The following is a 15485-nucleotide window of genomic DNA, read 5'->3' as shown; positions in this document are numbered from 1 at the left end:
CTTAATTTTGATTAGTGGGCACAATTGGCGAGCACAGTGCCGATTTGTCTTTTATGGAAATTCATTGTGATAAGGCAACATATGTACACAGTACTTGGCTCGCTACAGTATTTCACTTTAGACCAGGCCTAGGCAATTATTTTGAGTCGGGGGGAGGGCAAATTTTGTGAGAAAAAATGTGTCTGGGGGGCCGGTATGTCTGATTTTTAAGAACACTAATATAAAACCTCACAATAATGTCTGATTGAATGCTAAAAACATTATGACAGACCGCCTTAAAAAACGGAATGGAAATAAAGAATGTGGGATTTACAGTATTAACTATCAATCAATCAATCAATGTTTATTTATATAGCCCTAAATCACAAGTGTCTCAAAGGGCTGCACAAGCCACAACGACATCCTGGGTTCAGATCCCACATCAGGGCAAGGAAAAACTCAACCCAGTGGGATGACAATGAGAAACCTTGGAGAGGACCACAGACGTGGGAGATCGGTGCAATGGACGTCGAGTGGGTCGAGCATAATATTGTGAAAATCCAGTCCATAGTGGATCTAACATAATAGTGACAGTCCAGTCCATAGTGGATCTAACATAATAGTGACAGTCCAGTCCATAGTGGATCTAACATAATATTGTGAAAGTCCAGTCCATAGTGGATCTAACATAATAGTGAGAGTCCAGTCCATAGTGGATCTAACATAATAGTGACAGTCCAGTCCATAGTGGATCTAACATAATAGTGACAGTCCAGTCCATAGTGGATCTAACATAATATTGTGAAAGTCCAGTCCATAGTGGATCTAACATAATAGTGAGAGTCCGGTCCATAGTGGATCTAACATAATAGTGACAGTCCAGTCCATAGTGGATCTAACATAATAGTGAGAGTCCAGTCCATAGTGGATCTAACATCATAGTGACAGTCCAGTCCATAGTAGATCTAACATAATAGTGAGAGTCCAGTCCATAGTGGATCTAACATAATAGTGAGAGTCCAGTCCACAGTGGATCTAACATAATAGTGACAGTCCAGTCCATAGTGGATCTAACATAATAGTGAGAGTCCAGTCCATAGTGGATCTAACATAATAGTGACAGCCCAGTCCATAGTGGATCTAGCATAATATTGTAAAAGTCCAGTCCATAGTGGATCTAACATATTAGTGACAGTCCAGTCCATAGTGGATCTAACATAATAGTGAGAGTCCAGTCCATAGTGGATCTAACATAATAGTGACAGTCCAGTCCATAGTGGATCTAACATAATATTGTGAAAGTCCAGTCCATAGTGGATCTAGCATAATAGTGACAGTCCAGTCCATAATGGATCCAACATAATAGTGAGAGTCTAGTCCATAGTGGATCTAACATAATAGTGACAGTCCAGTCCATAGTGGATCTAACATAATAGTGAGAGTCGAGTCCATAGTGGATCTAACATAATAGTGACAGTCCAGTCCATAGTGGATCAAACATAATAGTGAGAGTTCAGTCCATAGTGGATCTAACATAATAGTGACAGTCCAGTCCACAGTGGATCCAACATAATAGTGACAGTCCAGTCCATAGTGGATCTAACATAATAGTGAGAGTCCAGTCCATAGTGGATCTAACATGATAGTGACAGTCCAGCCCATAGTGGATCTAACATAATAGTGACAGTCCAGTCCATAGTGGATCTAACATAATAGTAACAGTCCAGTCCATAGTGGATCTAACATAATAGTGAGAGTCAAGTCCATAGTGGATCTAACATAATATTGTGAAAGTCCAGTCCATAGTGAATCTAACATAATAGTGACAGTCCAGTCCACAAGGGAGAGGGGGGCAGAGCAGAAAAGAAAAGAAACGGCAGATCAACTGGTCTAAAAAGGAGGTTTATTTAAAGGATAGAGTATACAAATGAGTTTTAAGATGGGACTTAAATGCTTCTACTGAACGATAAAACACTGAATATTGACAACATAAGAACGTCCCCCCCCCCCCTCGGTCGACATATTTTACAATCAAGCGAAACGCAACAAAAATGCAACAAAGAGCAAAATATGAACGCGAAGGGTAAAAAATAAACCCACCTACAATTTGATATATCTGATACATCACTAAGCTTTAGAACTTTGTTGTAAAAATCTCCGGTAACACTTTAGTATGGGGAACATATTTTAAGTAACAAATACTTAATTTAGAGTTATTTGGACATAAGGGAACATATGGTTCGGGTTAGGGTTACTAATAAGCAATAATTCTGAGGTTATTGAGGGAAGACTCTTAGTTAATGGCTTACTGGTTGTATAATAAGGCCATGCAGAAGAAGTACTCATATTGTTCATATTGTTGTTACTCAGCCAGCGTTTGTGGGTCTGATGGACCCTTTGATTTTGTGGCTTTTAATGCCTCACAATCAAACACTTTTACGTTAAAATATTGAACAGATGTTTATTGGGATAAGGTAAACATCTGTTCAGTATTTTAACATAAAAGTGTTTGATTGTGAGGCATTAAAAGCCACAAAATGCAACGGGTCCATCAGACCCACAAACGCTGATTGAGTAACAACAATAAGAATGTTGCACGGAAAATTTATCTGCCAGTTTCTGCATCCCACAGGGATTCTTCTTTTGTGTTTCTGCACCTGCGGTTCCCACACAAGGTTGCAACATTGTTTTTCAACACTGTCTGCTCTCATTTTCTCGCACATTTGACACTCTGATGTTCTGTGTACCTCCACTCTGTCCTCCTCCTGTCAAGGCCTGCTGTGTGTGTGTGTGTGTGTGTGTTTGTGTGTGTGTGTGTGTGTGTGTGTGTGTGTGTGTGTGTGTGTGTGTGTGTGTGTGTGTGTGTGTGTGTGTGTGTGTGTGTGTGTGTGTGTGTGTGTGTGTGTGTGTGTGTGTGTGTGTGTGTGTGTGTGTGTGTGTCGTACACAGAACATCAATTTCCACACTTCTATTAGATCCGGACATCTTATATGTAATAGAAATGTGTAGGGGGGTGTATTGTGTGTGGTCATTAAATATGTATTCTGATATATGTTCTTCACAGAAAATGAGCCAAAGTCAGTGAGTCTCAGTTTGAAAAATTAATTAATTGTATCATTTTTCTTTTAATAAAAAATGAAAACGGGTCCCACGGACCGGAACACCACACAAGGGTTAAATATACCTACAAATGAGGCATAATGATGCAATATGTACATACAGTTAGCCTAAATAGCACGTTAGCATTGATTAGCTTGCAGTCATGTACTGACCAAATATGCCTGATTAGCGCTCCAACAAGTCAATGACATCAACAAAACGCACCTTTGTGTATTCACGCACAGCATAAAAAGTTTGATGGACAAAATGAGACAAAGAAGGAGTGGGAGATATTACATGTAAACAAACAGTCCACACTATGGTGAGTTCAAGAACCGCCGAAATTAGTAGGACAAAAACAATGTTCACCAAATACTCTCATCAGTGAAGCATACACACAAACATATTAAACAGTGGTAGTTCTAACAAGTGGGAAGGTTTGTGTCATGTTTGTCCTCAAACAAAAAACATACTAAAACGAAAAATTAGTTTCTCCCCATCTTTTTCCATTTTCAATCCTTTTTAAAAAATGCTCCAGGGAGCCACTAGGGCGGCACTAAAGAGCTGCATGGTTGCGGGTTGCTGACCCCCGTGCTATGAGCGTAGGAAGGTGTACCTAAAGTCGTGGCCAGTGAGTGTATCATAGGCCAGTGTTTTTCAACCTTTTTTGAGCCGAGTCACATTTTTTGCGTTGAAAAAATCCAGCAGAAATCATTAAAATATGAAACTCAAAATTGACAATAAAAAGTCGTCGGATATGACTTTAAAGCGTAACCAAGCATGCATCACTATAGCTCTTGTCTCACCTGTCACATCACACCCTGACATATTTTGAGTTTATTGGTGTTTTCCTGTGGGTAGTGTTTTAGTTCTTCTCTCGCGCTCCTATTTTGGTGGCTTTTCCTGTTTTGTTGGTATTTTCCTGTAGCAGTTTCATGTCTTCCTTTAAGCGCTATTCCTCGCACCTGCTTTGTTTTAGCAAAGAAGAAAATGTCAGTTGTGAGGACATTGTTGCTTGTCATTTCATGTTCGGATGTACTTTGTGGACGCCGCTCCACACGCTGTAAGTCTTTGCTGTCGTCCAGCATTCTGTTTTTCTTCACTTTGTCGCCAGTTCAGTTGTAGATTCGTTCTGCATAGCCTTCCCTGAGCTTCAATGCCTTTTTTTATGGGCACTCACCTTTTGTTTATTTTTCAGTTTAAGCATTAGATACCTTTTTACCTGCACGCTGCCTCCCGCTGTCGTCTGCATATTGTGATCACGACAAAGCAGTTAGCTACCTGCTGCCACCTACTGATATGGAAGAATATTACAGCTCGAGACAGTACAGACACTCAACAACGGCACATTATTTGCCGATTATAATTACTGGTTTGCAAAAAATATTTTTAACCCAAATAGGTGAAATTACATCATCTCCCACGGCACACCAGACTGTGGTTGAAAAACACTGTCATAGGCCATGATTAAAAAAAACGCCATCCTGAGCCCTAACGGCCGTCTGCAGAGTGCTTGTTCAGGGGCGGGGCCACACTCATCAAGAGCATAAATAAGCCCGCTAACCATGAGCGCCACTCGAGACCACTAATCTTGTTTTATTTACCAAATCCAAATTGTATTTGCAGCTCCGGACTGACTCTTAAGTGGATCAAAATCCACATCTGAGTGATTGTTTGTGCTGTTTTTTTAACCCCTTGATGAATTTGAGGGTTAATCTGATTAAATGACACGCTGCTGAATGCAATTAGGAAAATGTGGTTATCGCTTAAAAAACACCAATAAAACAAGGCAGACATCGTAACAGGCAGTGCAAAGGCACTTTTGACAGATATTATACCAAATGGCTTTTCTTTTTTTACTATTATAATTTTTTTGATAGGACTGTTGAGTCTTTTCTTCCAGCCCAACAGTTTGCTTTGTGATATATGCACAATTGACTAAAAAAAAAACTAAACGTTTCTCTGCAGTCTGTGATAAAGTGCACTTCCTGACTCAGGCTGACAGCAGTTGGGCGAGCTAATAATGGTTTTCTGAGATCTCTGCATGCCTTTACCTTAAACGTTTTGCATCCCACTAAAGTGTGCAGACTGAAATGTGTTTTTCCCAGTGTCGCACATCTCAGCTAGAAAACATTTTGACATTCCTGAGAGGGGTATTTTTATCTTGGCGGTGCTCATAAAATGCTGGAATGACATGAGAATAGCTATAATTGCAAGGATTTTTTTTATTTAATGTCTTCATCATTCTGCGTGCTGTTCCTCAGATCGAAGCAAGTTTTGGGGAATATTTTAAAGGGGACCTAAATTTCACTTGTATAACCCTTTTTTGAGTCTATCTACAACAGAGCATTGGGGGCCACATTGAGAGAAAAATGTGTCTGGGGGGGGGCCAAGGTGTATGTGTGTATAAATTATTATGGAGGGAAAGTGTGATCAGCAGGAGCAAAGGTCACCGCCTCTGTCAATGGTGTCGAGGGCGGAGCGCCATCGGCTAGGGGCGGGTTATGTGCGGGACGGCGAAACACAGCTGGCAGGTGATTAGGTTTCACAGGTGGTACGTGGTGATCTAATCATCTGTTGTCTTTAACAGTGAGCGGCCAGCGGAGGAGGAGGGGTTGGGAGAGACTGGGGAGAAAAGCGTCTGAAAAGATTGTGCTTGAATATGCATGGACAATAAAACTGTTAAAACGGCACACCTGGCTCCTGTGACGTGGTATCTGTGGAACAGGTAGAGATCGACTTCCACAATTAGATATACACATTTAGTTCTAAAAACCTGTGGAACAGTATGTGTGTTTGGGTCCCTTTTTTTCCGAAACACTAATACCAAAAGTCACGATGTCTGATAGAGTTCTAAAAAAGTTATGACAGACCACCTTAAAAAAAACAGAATGGAATTTTACAGTTTTTTTTACTGAATGGGACACCCAAAATGCACATTAAATTAAAGCAATTGGGATTTACAATATTAACTATGAACAATAAAACACTGAATATTAACAACATATGAACGTCGCTCCTCTTTTACTTCTCAGACCAGCTCCTCCATAGTTGTGTTAAGTTAAAGTACAAATGATTGTCACACACACACTAGGTGTGGTGAAAGTTGTCCCCTGCATTTGACCCATCCCCTTGTTCACCCCCTGGGAGGTGAGGGGAGCAGCGGTGGCCGCGCCCGGGAATCATTTTTGGTGATTTAACCCCCAATTCCAACCCTTGATGCAGGGAGGTAATGGGTCCCATTTTTATAGTCTTTGGTATGACTCGGCCGGGGTTTGAACTCACAACCTACCGATCTCAGGGCGGACACTCTAACCACTAGGCCACTGATTAGGATATCGTAGTAGTAGTTGTGTATCTTTTACAATCAAGCAAAACACAACAAAAATGTAACAAAGAGCAAAATATGAATGCAAAGTGTAATAATAAACACCTACAATATGATATACGTTAGGTCAAGTTTCATTCCTACAAGCCTGTTTCGCAGGTTTCCCTGCTCTTCAGGGGATTTTTCAATTCAATTTTACATAAAAATGTGCTTCCGCATCTATTTTTGACACACGTGTTTCGGGCTGGCTGCTCTGAAAACAAACCCCCCCACTCTGCTTTGTTCCTGGTCTGAGCTGCTGTGATGTAGATTACCGTAATAACTCCTGTAACACCCAAAAGCGCAGATTCCCACCATTGAAATACTTTCTATAGTTGAAGACTTACGGTAATTTAAAAAACAGTCATAATGGCAGCGACAGTTTTGATGTTAAAGGTCTAAAAATTGGGTCGGATTGAAAATCTTAACGGGGCCGCATTTTGCCTTGTCCTGATCTACAAGATTGTGGAAGTGTCCAAAAATATCAGAATGTACTGTTTGAAAATGTACACTGTCACAGGCATCCGCCATAAAGGGATACGCCCCTACCAGGAGGATCGTCATACTCGTTCGAGTGACCGTCGATGATGACTAGTAAATGAAAATAATACTTTTTTTGTGCGTTTTCCTCACAGCCTGAATCCTGACTGGGAGCCTTACTCAATGTCTACATAAGTACGTACACCTCGCTTTGACATCGTAACGTAGCCGGAGTCCAAAACCCAAAGGCAAAAAACAGAGGCATTCAGAACTGCGTGCAAGCTCAAGCCAAAATGCATGAATCTTATGACTTGACTCTCTGGCATTGCTTAACACGAATATCCAAAATTCTAACATCATTCATAAGTCAGAAAAGGAATTCATCATGGACATGTATTAGTTTCTGGTATTTTCTTTTATTTCCTGTCCAGCGCTCCTATTTTAGTTTCCATTTCCCTTTTGCCACAAATGTTCCTGTCTGGGCGCTGGCTTCCTCACCTGTCCCTGATCCAAGAACTCTTATAGCTACAGCATTCCTTTGTGGAGAGAAGAGAACCTTCCAGAAGGACAACCATCCCTGCAGCAATCCACTAATCGTGTGCTCATATAGTCGATGTCCGCGCGTCCTTATACATGACATGTTTCTTTCAGTGCACTGCACGGTGGTACTCATTTGTGCAATTATTGGTGTCGCTTCTGGAGCACGGCTTCCTTCTTGCATGGTAGCCTCTCAGTCCATGGCGATGCACTGTGGACACTGACACCTGTGTTCCAGCAGCTTCCAATTCATTGCAGACCTGCTTGTTGGTGGTTCTCGGGTTGACTCTTGATCATCCTAACCGAGTTTCTCTCAGCAGCAGGTGATAGCTTGCGTTTTCTTCCTGATCGTGGAAGTGACAAAACTGTGCCATGCACTTTATACTTACAAACAATTGTCTGCACAGTTGCTCTTGGGACCTTAAGCTGCTTTGAAATGGCTCCACTACTTGTTCAAGTCAATTATTCGTTTTTTTCAGGCTAAAATGTCACTCACTGTTGTCTTTTTTTAAAAGCCACTGTGGAAGTTGCGTCCTCGCAGTCCCACTGTCAGACACGGCGCAGGAGCCCACCGCGCAGGTTTTAACAAGGTTTTAATGATCACATGTTTTCACAAAGTCTTCTATCCAGCAGGACGCGACTTTTCGGCCACGTCCGTATCCTCTCTCGCCTCCTGCTCCTGGCCGCTTACTGTTAAAGACAACAGATGATTAGATTAACACGTACCACCTGCCAGCTGTGTCTCGCCGTCAGCACTGCCACGCCCCCCGTCTGATGGTGCTCTGTCCTCAGCACCATGGACAGAGGCGGTGACCTTTGCTCCTGCAGACAGCGCTGACCACACCTCCCTCCACAGCCACATTTCAACATGATAGTTTACCCACTAAATTCTCATGAGCATACAATATGGTAAACGTGTCCATGTGGACCATGCTGCTTCACTAAATTTATTATTTAGCGTCTGGGTACATAGAACATGTGCTTCCCTGCTGCTTATTACCCAATGTTTTTTCTATTAGTCCTTCATGAAGCAGAATCACAAACATTCATTAATTCATTTAGTAAAAAAAAATAGCCAATGAGTTTGAAGGCAGTTGTTCAATATCTTCTTGCTGTTACCTAAAGTGAAACTGCACTTTTTGGGGGGAATTTTCACAATAGACCATTTTCCGAAATTGCAGGGACAAGAGGGTGATAAGACAGAGAGACAATAACAACAACCACAACAACAGAACAACATCAACAAATATGATATGTACAAATATGATAAGAAAAGTGATAGCAAAGAAGCAGTGAGTGAAGTAAATATTAATAACATACAAAACCCAAAACAAGTGAAGTTGGCATGTTGTGTAATTCGTAAATAAAAACAGAATACAATGATTTGCAAATCCTTTTCAACTTATATTCAATTGAATAGACTGCAAAGACAAGATATTTAACGTTCTAACTGACAAACTGAATTTTTTTTTTGCAAACAATCATTAACTTTGAATTTAATGCAAAAAAGTTGACACAGGGGCATTTTTACCACTGTGTTACATGGCCTTTCCTTTCAACAACACTCAGTAAACGTTTTGGGAACTGAGGAGATCAATTTTTAAAGCTTTTTAGGTGGATTTCTTTCCCGTTCTTGCTTGATGTACAGCTTAAGTCGTTCAACAGTCCGGGGGCCTCCGTTGTGGTATTTTACGCTTCATAATGCATTTTCAATGGGAAACAGGTCTGGACTACAGGCAGGCCAGTCTAGTACCCACACTCTTTTACCACGAAGCCACGCTGTTTTAACATGTGCAGAATGCGGCTTGGCATTGTCTTGCTGAAATAAGCAGGGGCGTCCATGAAAAAGATGTTGCTTGGATGGCAACATATGTTGCTCCAAAACCTGTATGTACCTTTCAGCATTAATGGTGCCTTCACAGATGTGTAAATTACCCATGCCTTGGGCACTAATACACCTCCATACCATCACAGATGCTGGCTTTTCAACTTTGCGCCTATAACAATCCGGATGGTTCTTTTCCTCTTTGTTCCGGAGAACACGACATCCACAGTTTCCAAAAACAATTTGAAATGTGGACTCGTCAGACCACAGAACACTTTACTTTGCATCAGTCCATCTTAGATGAGCTCAGGCCCTGCGAAGCCGACGGTGTTTCTGGGTGTTGTTGTTTTCACTTCGCATAGGAGAGTTTTAACTTGCACTTACAGATGTAGCGACCAACTGTAGTTACTGACAGTGGGTTTCTGAAGTGTTCCTGAGCCCATGTGGTGATATCCTTTACACACTGATGTCGCTTGTTGATGCAGTACAGCCTGAGGGATCGAAGGTCACGGGCTTAGCAGCTTACGTGCAGTGATTTCTCCAGATTCTCTCAACCCTTTGATGATACTACGGACCGTAGATGGTGAAATCCCTAAATTCCTTGCAATAGCTGGTTGAGAAAGGTTTTTCTTAAACTGTTCAACAATTTGCTCACGCATTTGTTGACAAAGTGGTGACCCTCGCCCCATCCTTGTTTGTGAAAGACTGAGCATTTCATGGAATCTACTTTTATACCCAACCATGGCACCCACCTGTTCCCAATTTGCCTGCACACCTGTGGGATGTTCCAAATAAGCGTTTGATGAGCATTCCTCAACTTTATCAGTATTTATTGCCACCTTTCCCAACTTCTTTGTCACGTGTTGCTGGCATCAAATTCTAAAGTTAATGATTATTTGCAAAAAAAAAATGTTTATCAGTTTGAACATCAAATATGTTGTCTTAGTAGCATATTCAACTGAATATGGGTTGAGAATGATTTGCAAATCATTGTATTCTGTTTATATTTACATCTAACACAATTTCCCAACTCATATGGAAACGGGGTTTGTACGTATGTGTGTATATATGTACTGTATGTATGTATTCTTCAAGTAGCTGCTCTGAATTAAGGGGCCTTCTGATTACTTAAACTCTCCAGTCCAGTAGATTCCTGATGGTTCACCCTTCCGGCCGTGTTCATCTCCTCTGCTCCTCCGCTTTGGCTCCACTCACGCTCCGTGTTTCTTTTGAGCGCGATTTACGTTTTCTCCACACCTTTGTGTGTGCATCCTTAGTTCGTTTTTTTTCACTCCTTTTTGAGTGCGCTTATTCTTATTCGTTTCGTCTCTGCGTTGGGGTCTTACTCCGGCGAATGCCGATCGTGACACCTTCATCACAACCATCCCTGATTGAATGTTTCGAATGGTAATGCCAGACCCGTGCGTGGACTCCTGCTGGGCCCTCGTTTAGTTTTACAAAGGTTATTCAGAGCCAGCCGGCCTCTGTAATAAGAAGTCATAAAATGGAAGGTTCAGGTTTGAATGGCATGGTCAGCTCATCTGCATTTCAACTGCAGGCTATGAAAAGGGGAAAAGGAGCAGCAAAGAATCATTTCAAGAATGCGCGACCGACGAATCCAAGCTGCCGGACATGTCCAGAAAGTTTGCTGCTCAAACACTGTAAGAGATTAAAAACACATTGAAAATGAACCTCACGGTGATTACTAGTTGTACAACGGGGAAGAGGGAGCTGTATGGGTGGGTTCTGAACAGTTGATTGCTGCTGTGAATGAGTGTAAAATGTAAAATAAAAGAGAACCATTTCGAAGACACGTCTTTGCCTACTTGGCACAGGCGGCTCCAATCAGTCTGGCATTGAGATGAGATTAGATATAATTTATGGGGTGTGTTCCCTCAGGGACATTTATGTATTATCAGTTTGCTGTTTCCATGGTTTTAAGATACATTTTTGGTGCACTGGTGACTATCAATCGAGACTGAATGTACTCAACACATCAAACTGTGGTTGACAGGCCACTGTTGCAAAATCATTTTGTGCAACAGGCCGAAAATCAACATTAAATGCCTCTGAGGACCCTCGATCCCTCAGGCGGTACTGCATCAAAAAACTGACATCAGTGTGTAAAGGATATCACCACATGGGCTCAGGAACACTTCAGAAAACCACCGTCAGTAACTACAGTTTGTTGCTACATCTGTAAGTGCAAGTTACAGCTCTACTATGCACATACTTGCCAACCCTCCCGAATTTTCCGGGAGACTCCCGAAATTCAGCGCCTCTCCCGAAAACCTCCCGGGACAAATATTCTCCCGAAAATCTCCCGATTTTCAGCCGGAGCTGGAGGCCACGCCCTCTCCAGCTCCATGCGGACCTGAGTGAGGACAGCCTTTTTTCACAACGGTAGGACAACAGGGTGACAAGAACTAAATCATCCAGACAAGAGATAAATTGTATTATTATGTTTATCTTACCTAAAAATAAATATATTTATTAATTTAAAAAATAAAAAAAAATAAAAATGTTTACTATATTTTGCTGAAAACATCAAAATTAATTGTATTTTTATTTGTATTTTTTCTGACTCCTTATTACATCCAGGCATTAGAATTATACATTAAAATAAACATATTTGAAATAATTAATTTTAAATTATCATAATAATTCATTTAAAATGACCATATTTAATTATTAAAATAATTGCTTGTTTATCAACAACTTTAGCATTTTATTCATTACATTTTGAAGCTCTCAGAAGCCAAGTTATGTTATATTCCTTAAGATTTATTTATGCAAGTTTGAAGTATCAATTATCTAAACACAGTTTTGTTTGCATATTTTCAGGATGTAGATATATATATATATATATATATATATATATATATATATATATATATATATATATATATATATATATATGTATGAAATACTTGACTTGGTGAATTCTAGCTGTCAATATACTCCTCCCCTCTTAACCACGCCCCCAACAACGCCCTGCCCCACCCCGACCACGCCCCTACCCCCCACCTCCCGAAATCGGAGGTCTCAAGGTTGGCAAGTATGACTATGCAAAGCAAAAGCCATTCATCAACAACACCCAGAAACGCCGCCGGCTTCTAAGATGGACTAATGCAAAGTGGAAAAGTGTTCCTTGGTCTGACGAGTCCATATTTCAAATTGTTTTTGGAAACTGTGGACGTTGTGTCCTCCGGACCAAAGAGGAAAATAATGGGGAGATGGGGTAGGCTGCAGCCACTGGGTGACCCGAAACAGGACAAACCCCATAGAAAATCAATGGATGGCACAAATTTGGCGAAATCTGGCAAAGGAGTGACACTAGACCGCCCCGTAATAACTTGGAAGAGACTAATATTTTAGCGGCAGATTTCGAAAAACACCGTCACACCGCAAAAAGTCAGTGTTCAAAAACAAGAAAAAAAATACAAAAATGAGCGGTATTTTATTTGAATTAAGCAAAATTATCTGCCAATAGAACAAGAAAATTTGGCTTGTCAAGACTTTCCAAAACAAGTAAAATTAGCTAACCTCATTGAACCCAAAAATACCTTAAAATAAGTATATTCTCACTAATAACAAGTGGACTTTTCTTAGTAGAAAAAAAATTTGACCTTTTTTCTCAATATGTTGAAAAATATTCTTAAATTAAGCAAATGCTGGTGCCATTATCTTGACATAATGATATGCGCTCGGCATCATGATATTTTTTTTTCATGCTTGAAGTAAGAAATGATTACTTTAAAAAAGTAGTTTTATACTTGTGAGTGTTGATGACACAGCTTTGCATCATTTTATATTATAGTTTCAAGCATGTTTTACTCAATATAGGTCATCAAATCTCAGCAACAAGCTGTAATATCTTACTAAGATCATTTAGGACCAAAACCCTTAAAACAAGTAAAACACTCTAACATAAAATCTGCTTAGTGAGAAGAATTATCTTATCAGACAGAAAATAAGTATCATATATAATATCACCCTTATTTGAGATATTTAATCTTACTTTGATTTCAGTTTTTGCAGTGCATATAGTTCATATTTGACTAGTGTTGTCCCAATATCAATATTGTGGTACCGGTACCAAAATGTATTTCGATACTTTTCGATTCTTTTCTAAATAAAGGGGACCACAAAAAATCCCATTATTGGCTTTATTTTAACAAAAAATCTTACGGTACATTAAACATATGTTTATTATTACAAGTTTGTCCTTAAATAAAATAGTGAACATATAAGACAACTTGTCTATTTGTAGTAAGTAAGTAAACAAAGGCTCCTAATTTAGTCTGCTGACATATGCAGTAACATATTGTGTCATTTTCCATTCTATTATTTTGTCAAAATTATTAAGGACAAGTGGTAGAAAATTTATTATTAATCTAATTGTTCATTTACAGTTAAAGGCCTACTGAAATGCGATTTTCTTATTTAAACGGGGATAGCAGGTCCATTCTATGTGTCATACTTGATCATTTCGCGATATTGCCATATTTTTGCTGAAAGGATTTAGTAGAGAACATCGACGATAAAGTTCGCAACTTTTGGTCGCTGATAAAAAAGCCTTGCCTGTACCGGAAGCAGAGGTGGGTAGAGTAGCCAGATATTGTACTCAAGTAAGAGTACTGTTACTTTAGAGATTTATTACTCAAGTAAAAGTAAGGAGTAGTCACCCAAATATTTACTTGAGTAAAAGTAAAAAGTATGTTGTAAAAAAACTACTCAAGTACTGAGTAACTGATGAGTAACATACACACACATATCATATATATATATATATATATATATATATATATATATATATATATATATATATATATATATATATATATATACACATATATATACATATATATATATATATATATATATATATATATATATAAATATATATATATATATAAATATATATATATACACACACACACATATATATATATATTTATATATATATATATATATATATATATATACACACACATATATATATATATATATATATATATATATATATATATATATATATATATATATATATATATATATATATATATATATATATATATATATGTATACATACATACATTGATATATACAGTATATAATTTATATTTATTTTTTTTGCCGTTTTTGTTTACATGTTAATAGTGTTTTAATGAATATACATGCATGTTTAACATATAGATTCCTTTCTTTCATGAAGACAAGAATATAAGTTGGTGTATTACCTGATTCTGATGACTTGCATTGATTGGAATCAGACAGTAGTGATGACAAACGTCCACGTTTTCAAATGGAGGAGAAAAAAAGTTCCTCCTTTCCGTCTAATACCACATGAAAGTGGTTGGTTTTTGGCATCTTATATGTCCAGCTTCCATATTCGTTTTTATACACTTTACAAGAAATACATTGGCGGCAAACTCCGTAGCTTGCTAGCTTGTTTGCGCAGGCTTTCGGAGACTCTTATTTTGAAAGCGCAGGCGCGATGGAGCGGCACTTTTATTGTGAAGACAGGAACTGTGCAGTCAGTCTTTAGGCTTTTGACGGGGTGTACGCGGTTGAAATAAAAAATGGTCTTTTTTCCTTCACACTTTTGATTGATTGATTGGAACTTGTATTAGTAGATTGCACAGTACAGTACATATTCCGTACAATTGACCACTAAATGGTAACACCCCAATAAGTTTTTCAACTTGTTTAAGTCAGGTCATGTGACCCCTGGCTCTGTTTGATTGGTCCAACGTCACCAGTGACTGCATCTGATTGGTGGAACGGAGTGAACGTCACCAGTGACTGTATTTGTTGAAACGCAGGCACTATGAAGGTCTGTCTGACAGACCAAAACAAACAAAGCGTGCATTAACAGATCGATAAAAATTAGTAGCGAGTAGCGAGCTGAATGTAGATAAAAGTAGCGGAGAAAAAGTAGCGTTTCTTCTCTATAAATATACTCAAGTAAAAGTAAAAGTATGTTGCATTAAAACTACTCTTAGAAGTACAATTTATCCCAAAAGTTACTCAAGTAGATGTAACGGAGTAAATGTAGCGCGTTACTACCCACCTCTGACCGGAAGTAGCAGACGAGTAGCGTGACGTCACAGGTTGTGGAGCTCCTCACATCCGCACATTGTTTACAATCATGGCCACCAGCAGCAAGAGCGATTCGGACCGAGAAAGCGACGA

The sequence above is a fragment of the Nerophis lumbriciformis genome, linkage group LG17 (genome assembly GCF_033978685.3).
Source record: "Nerophis lumbriciformis linkage group LG17, RoL_Nlum_v2.1, whole genome shotgun sequence".
Classification (NCBI taxonomy): Eukaryota; Metazoa; Chordata; class Actinopteri; order Syngnathiformes; family Syngnathidae; genus Nerophis; species Nerophis lumbriciformis.
Note: the sequence above shows the minus strand (reverse complement) of the source record.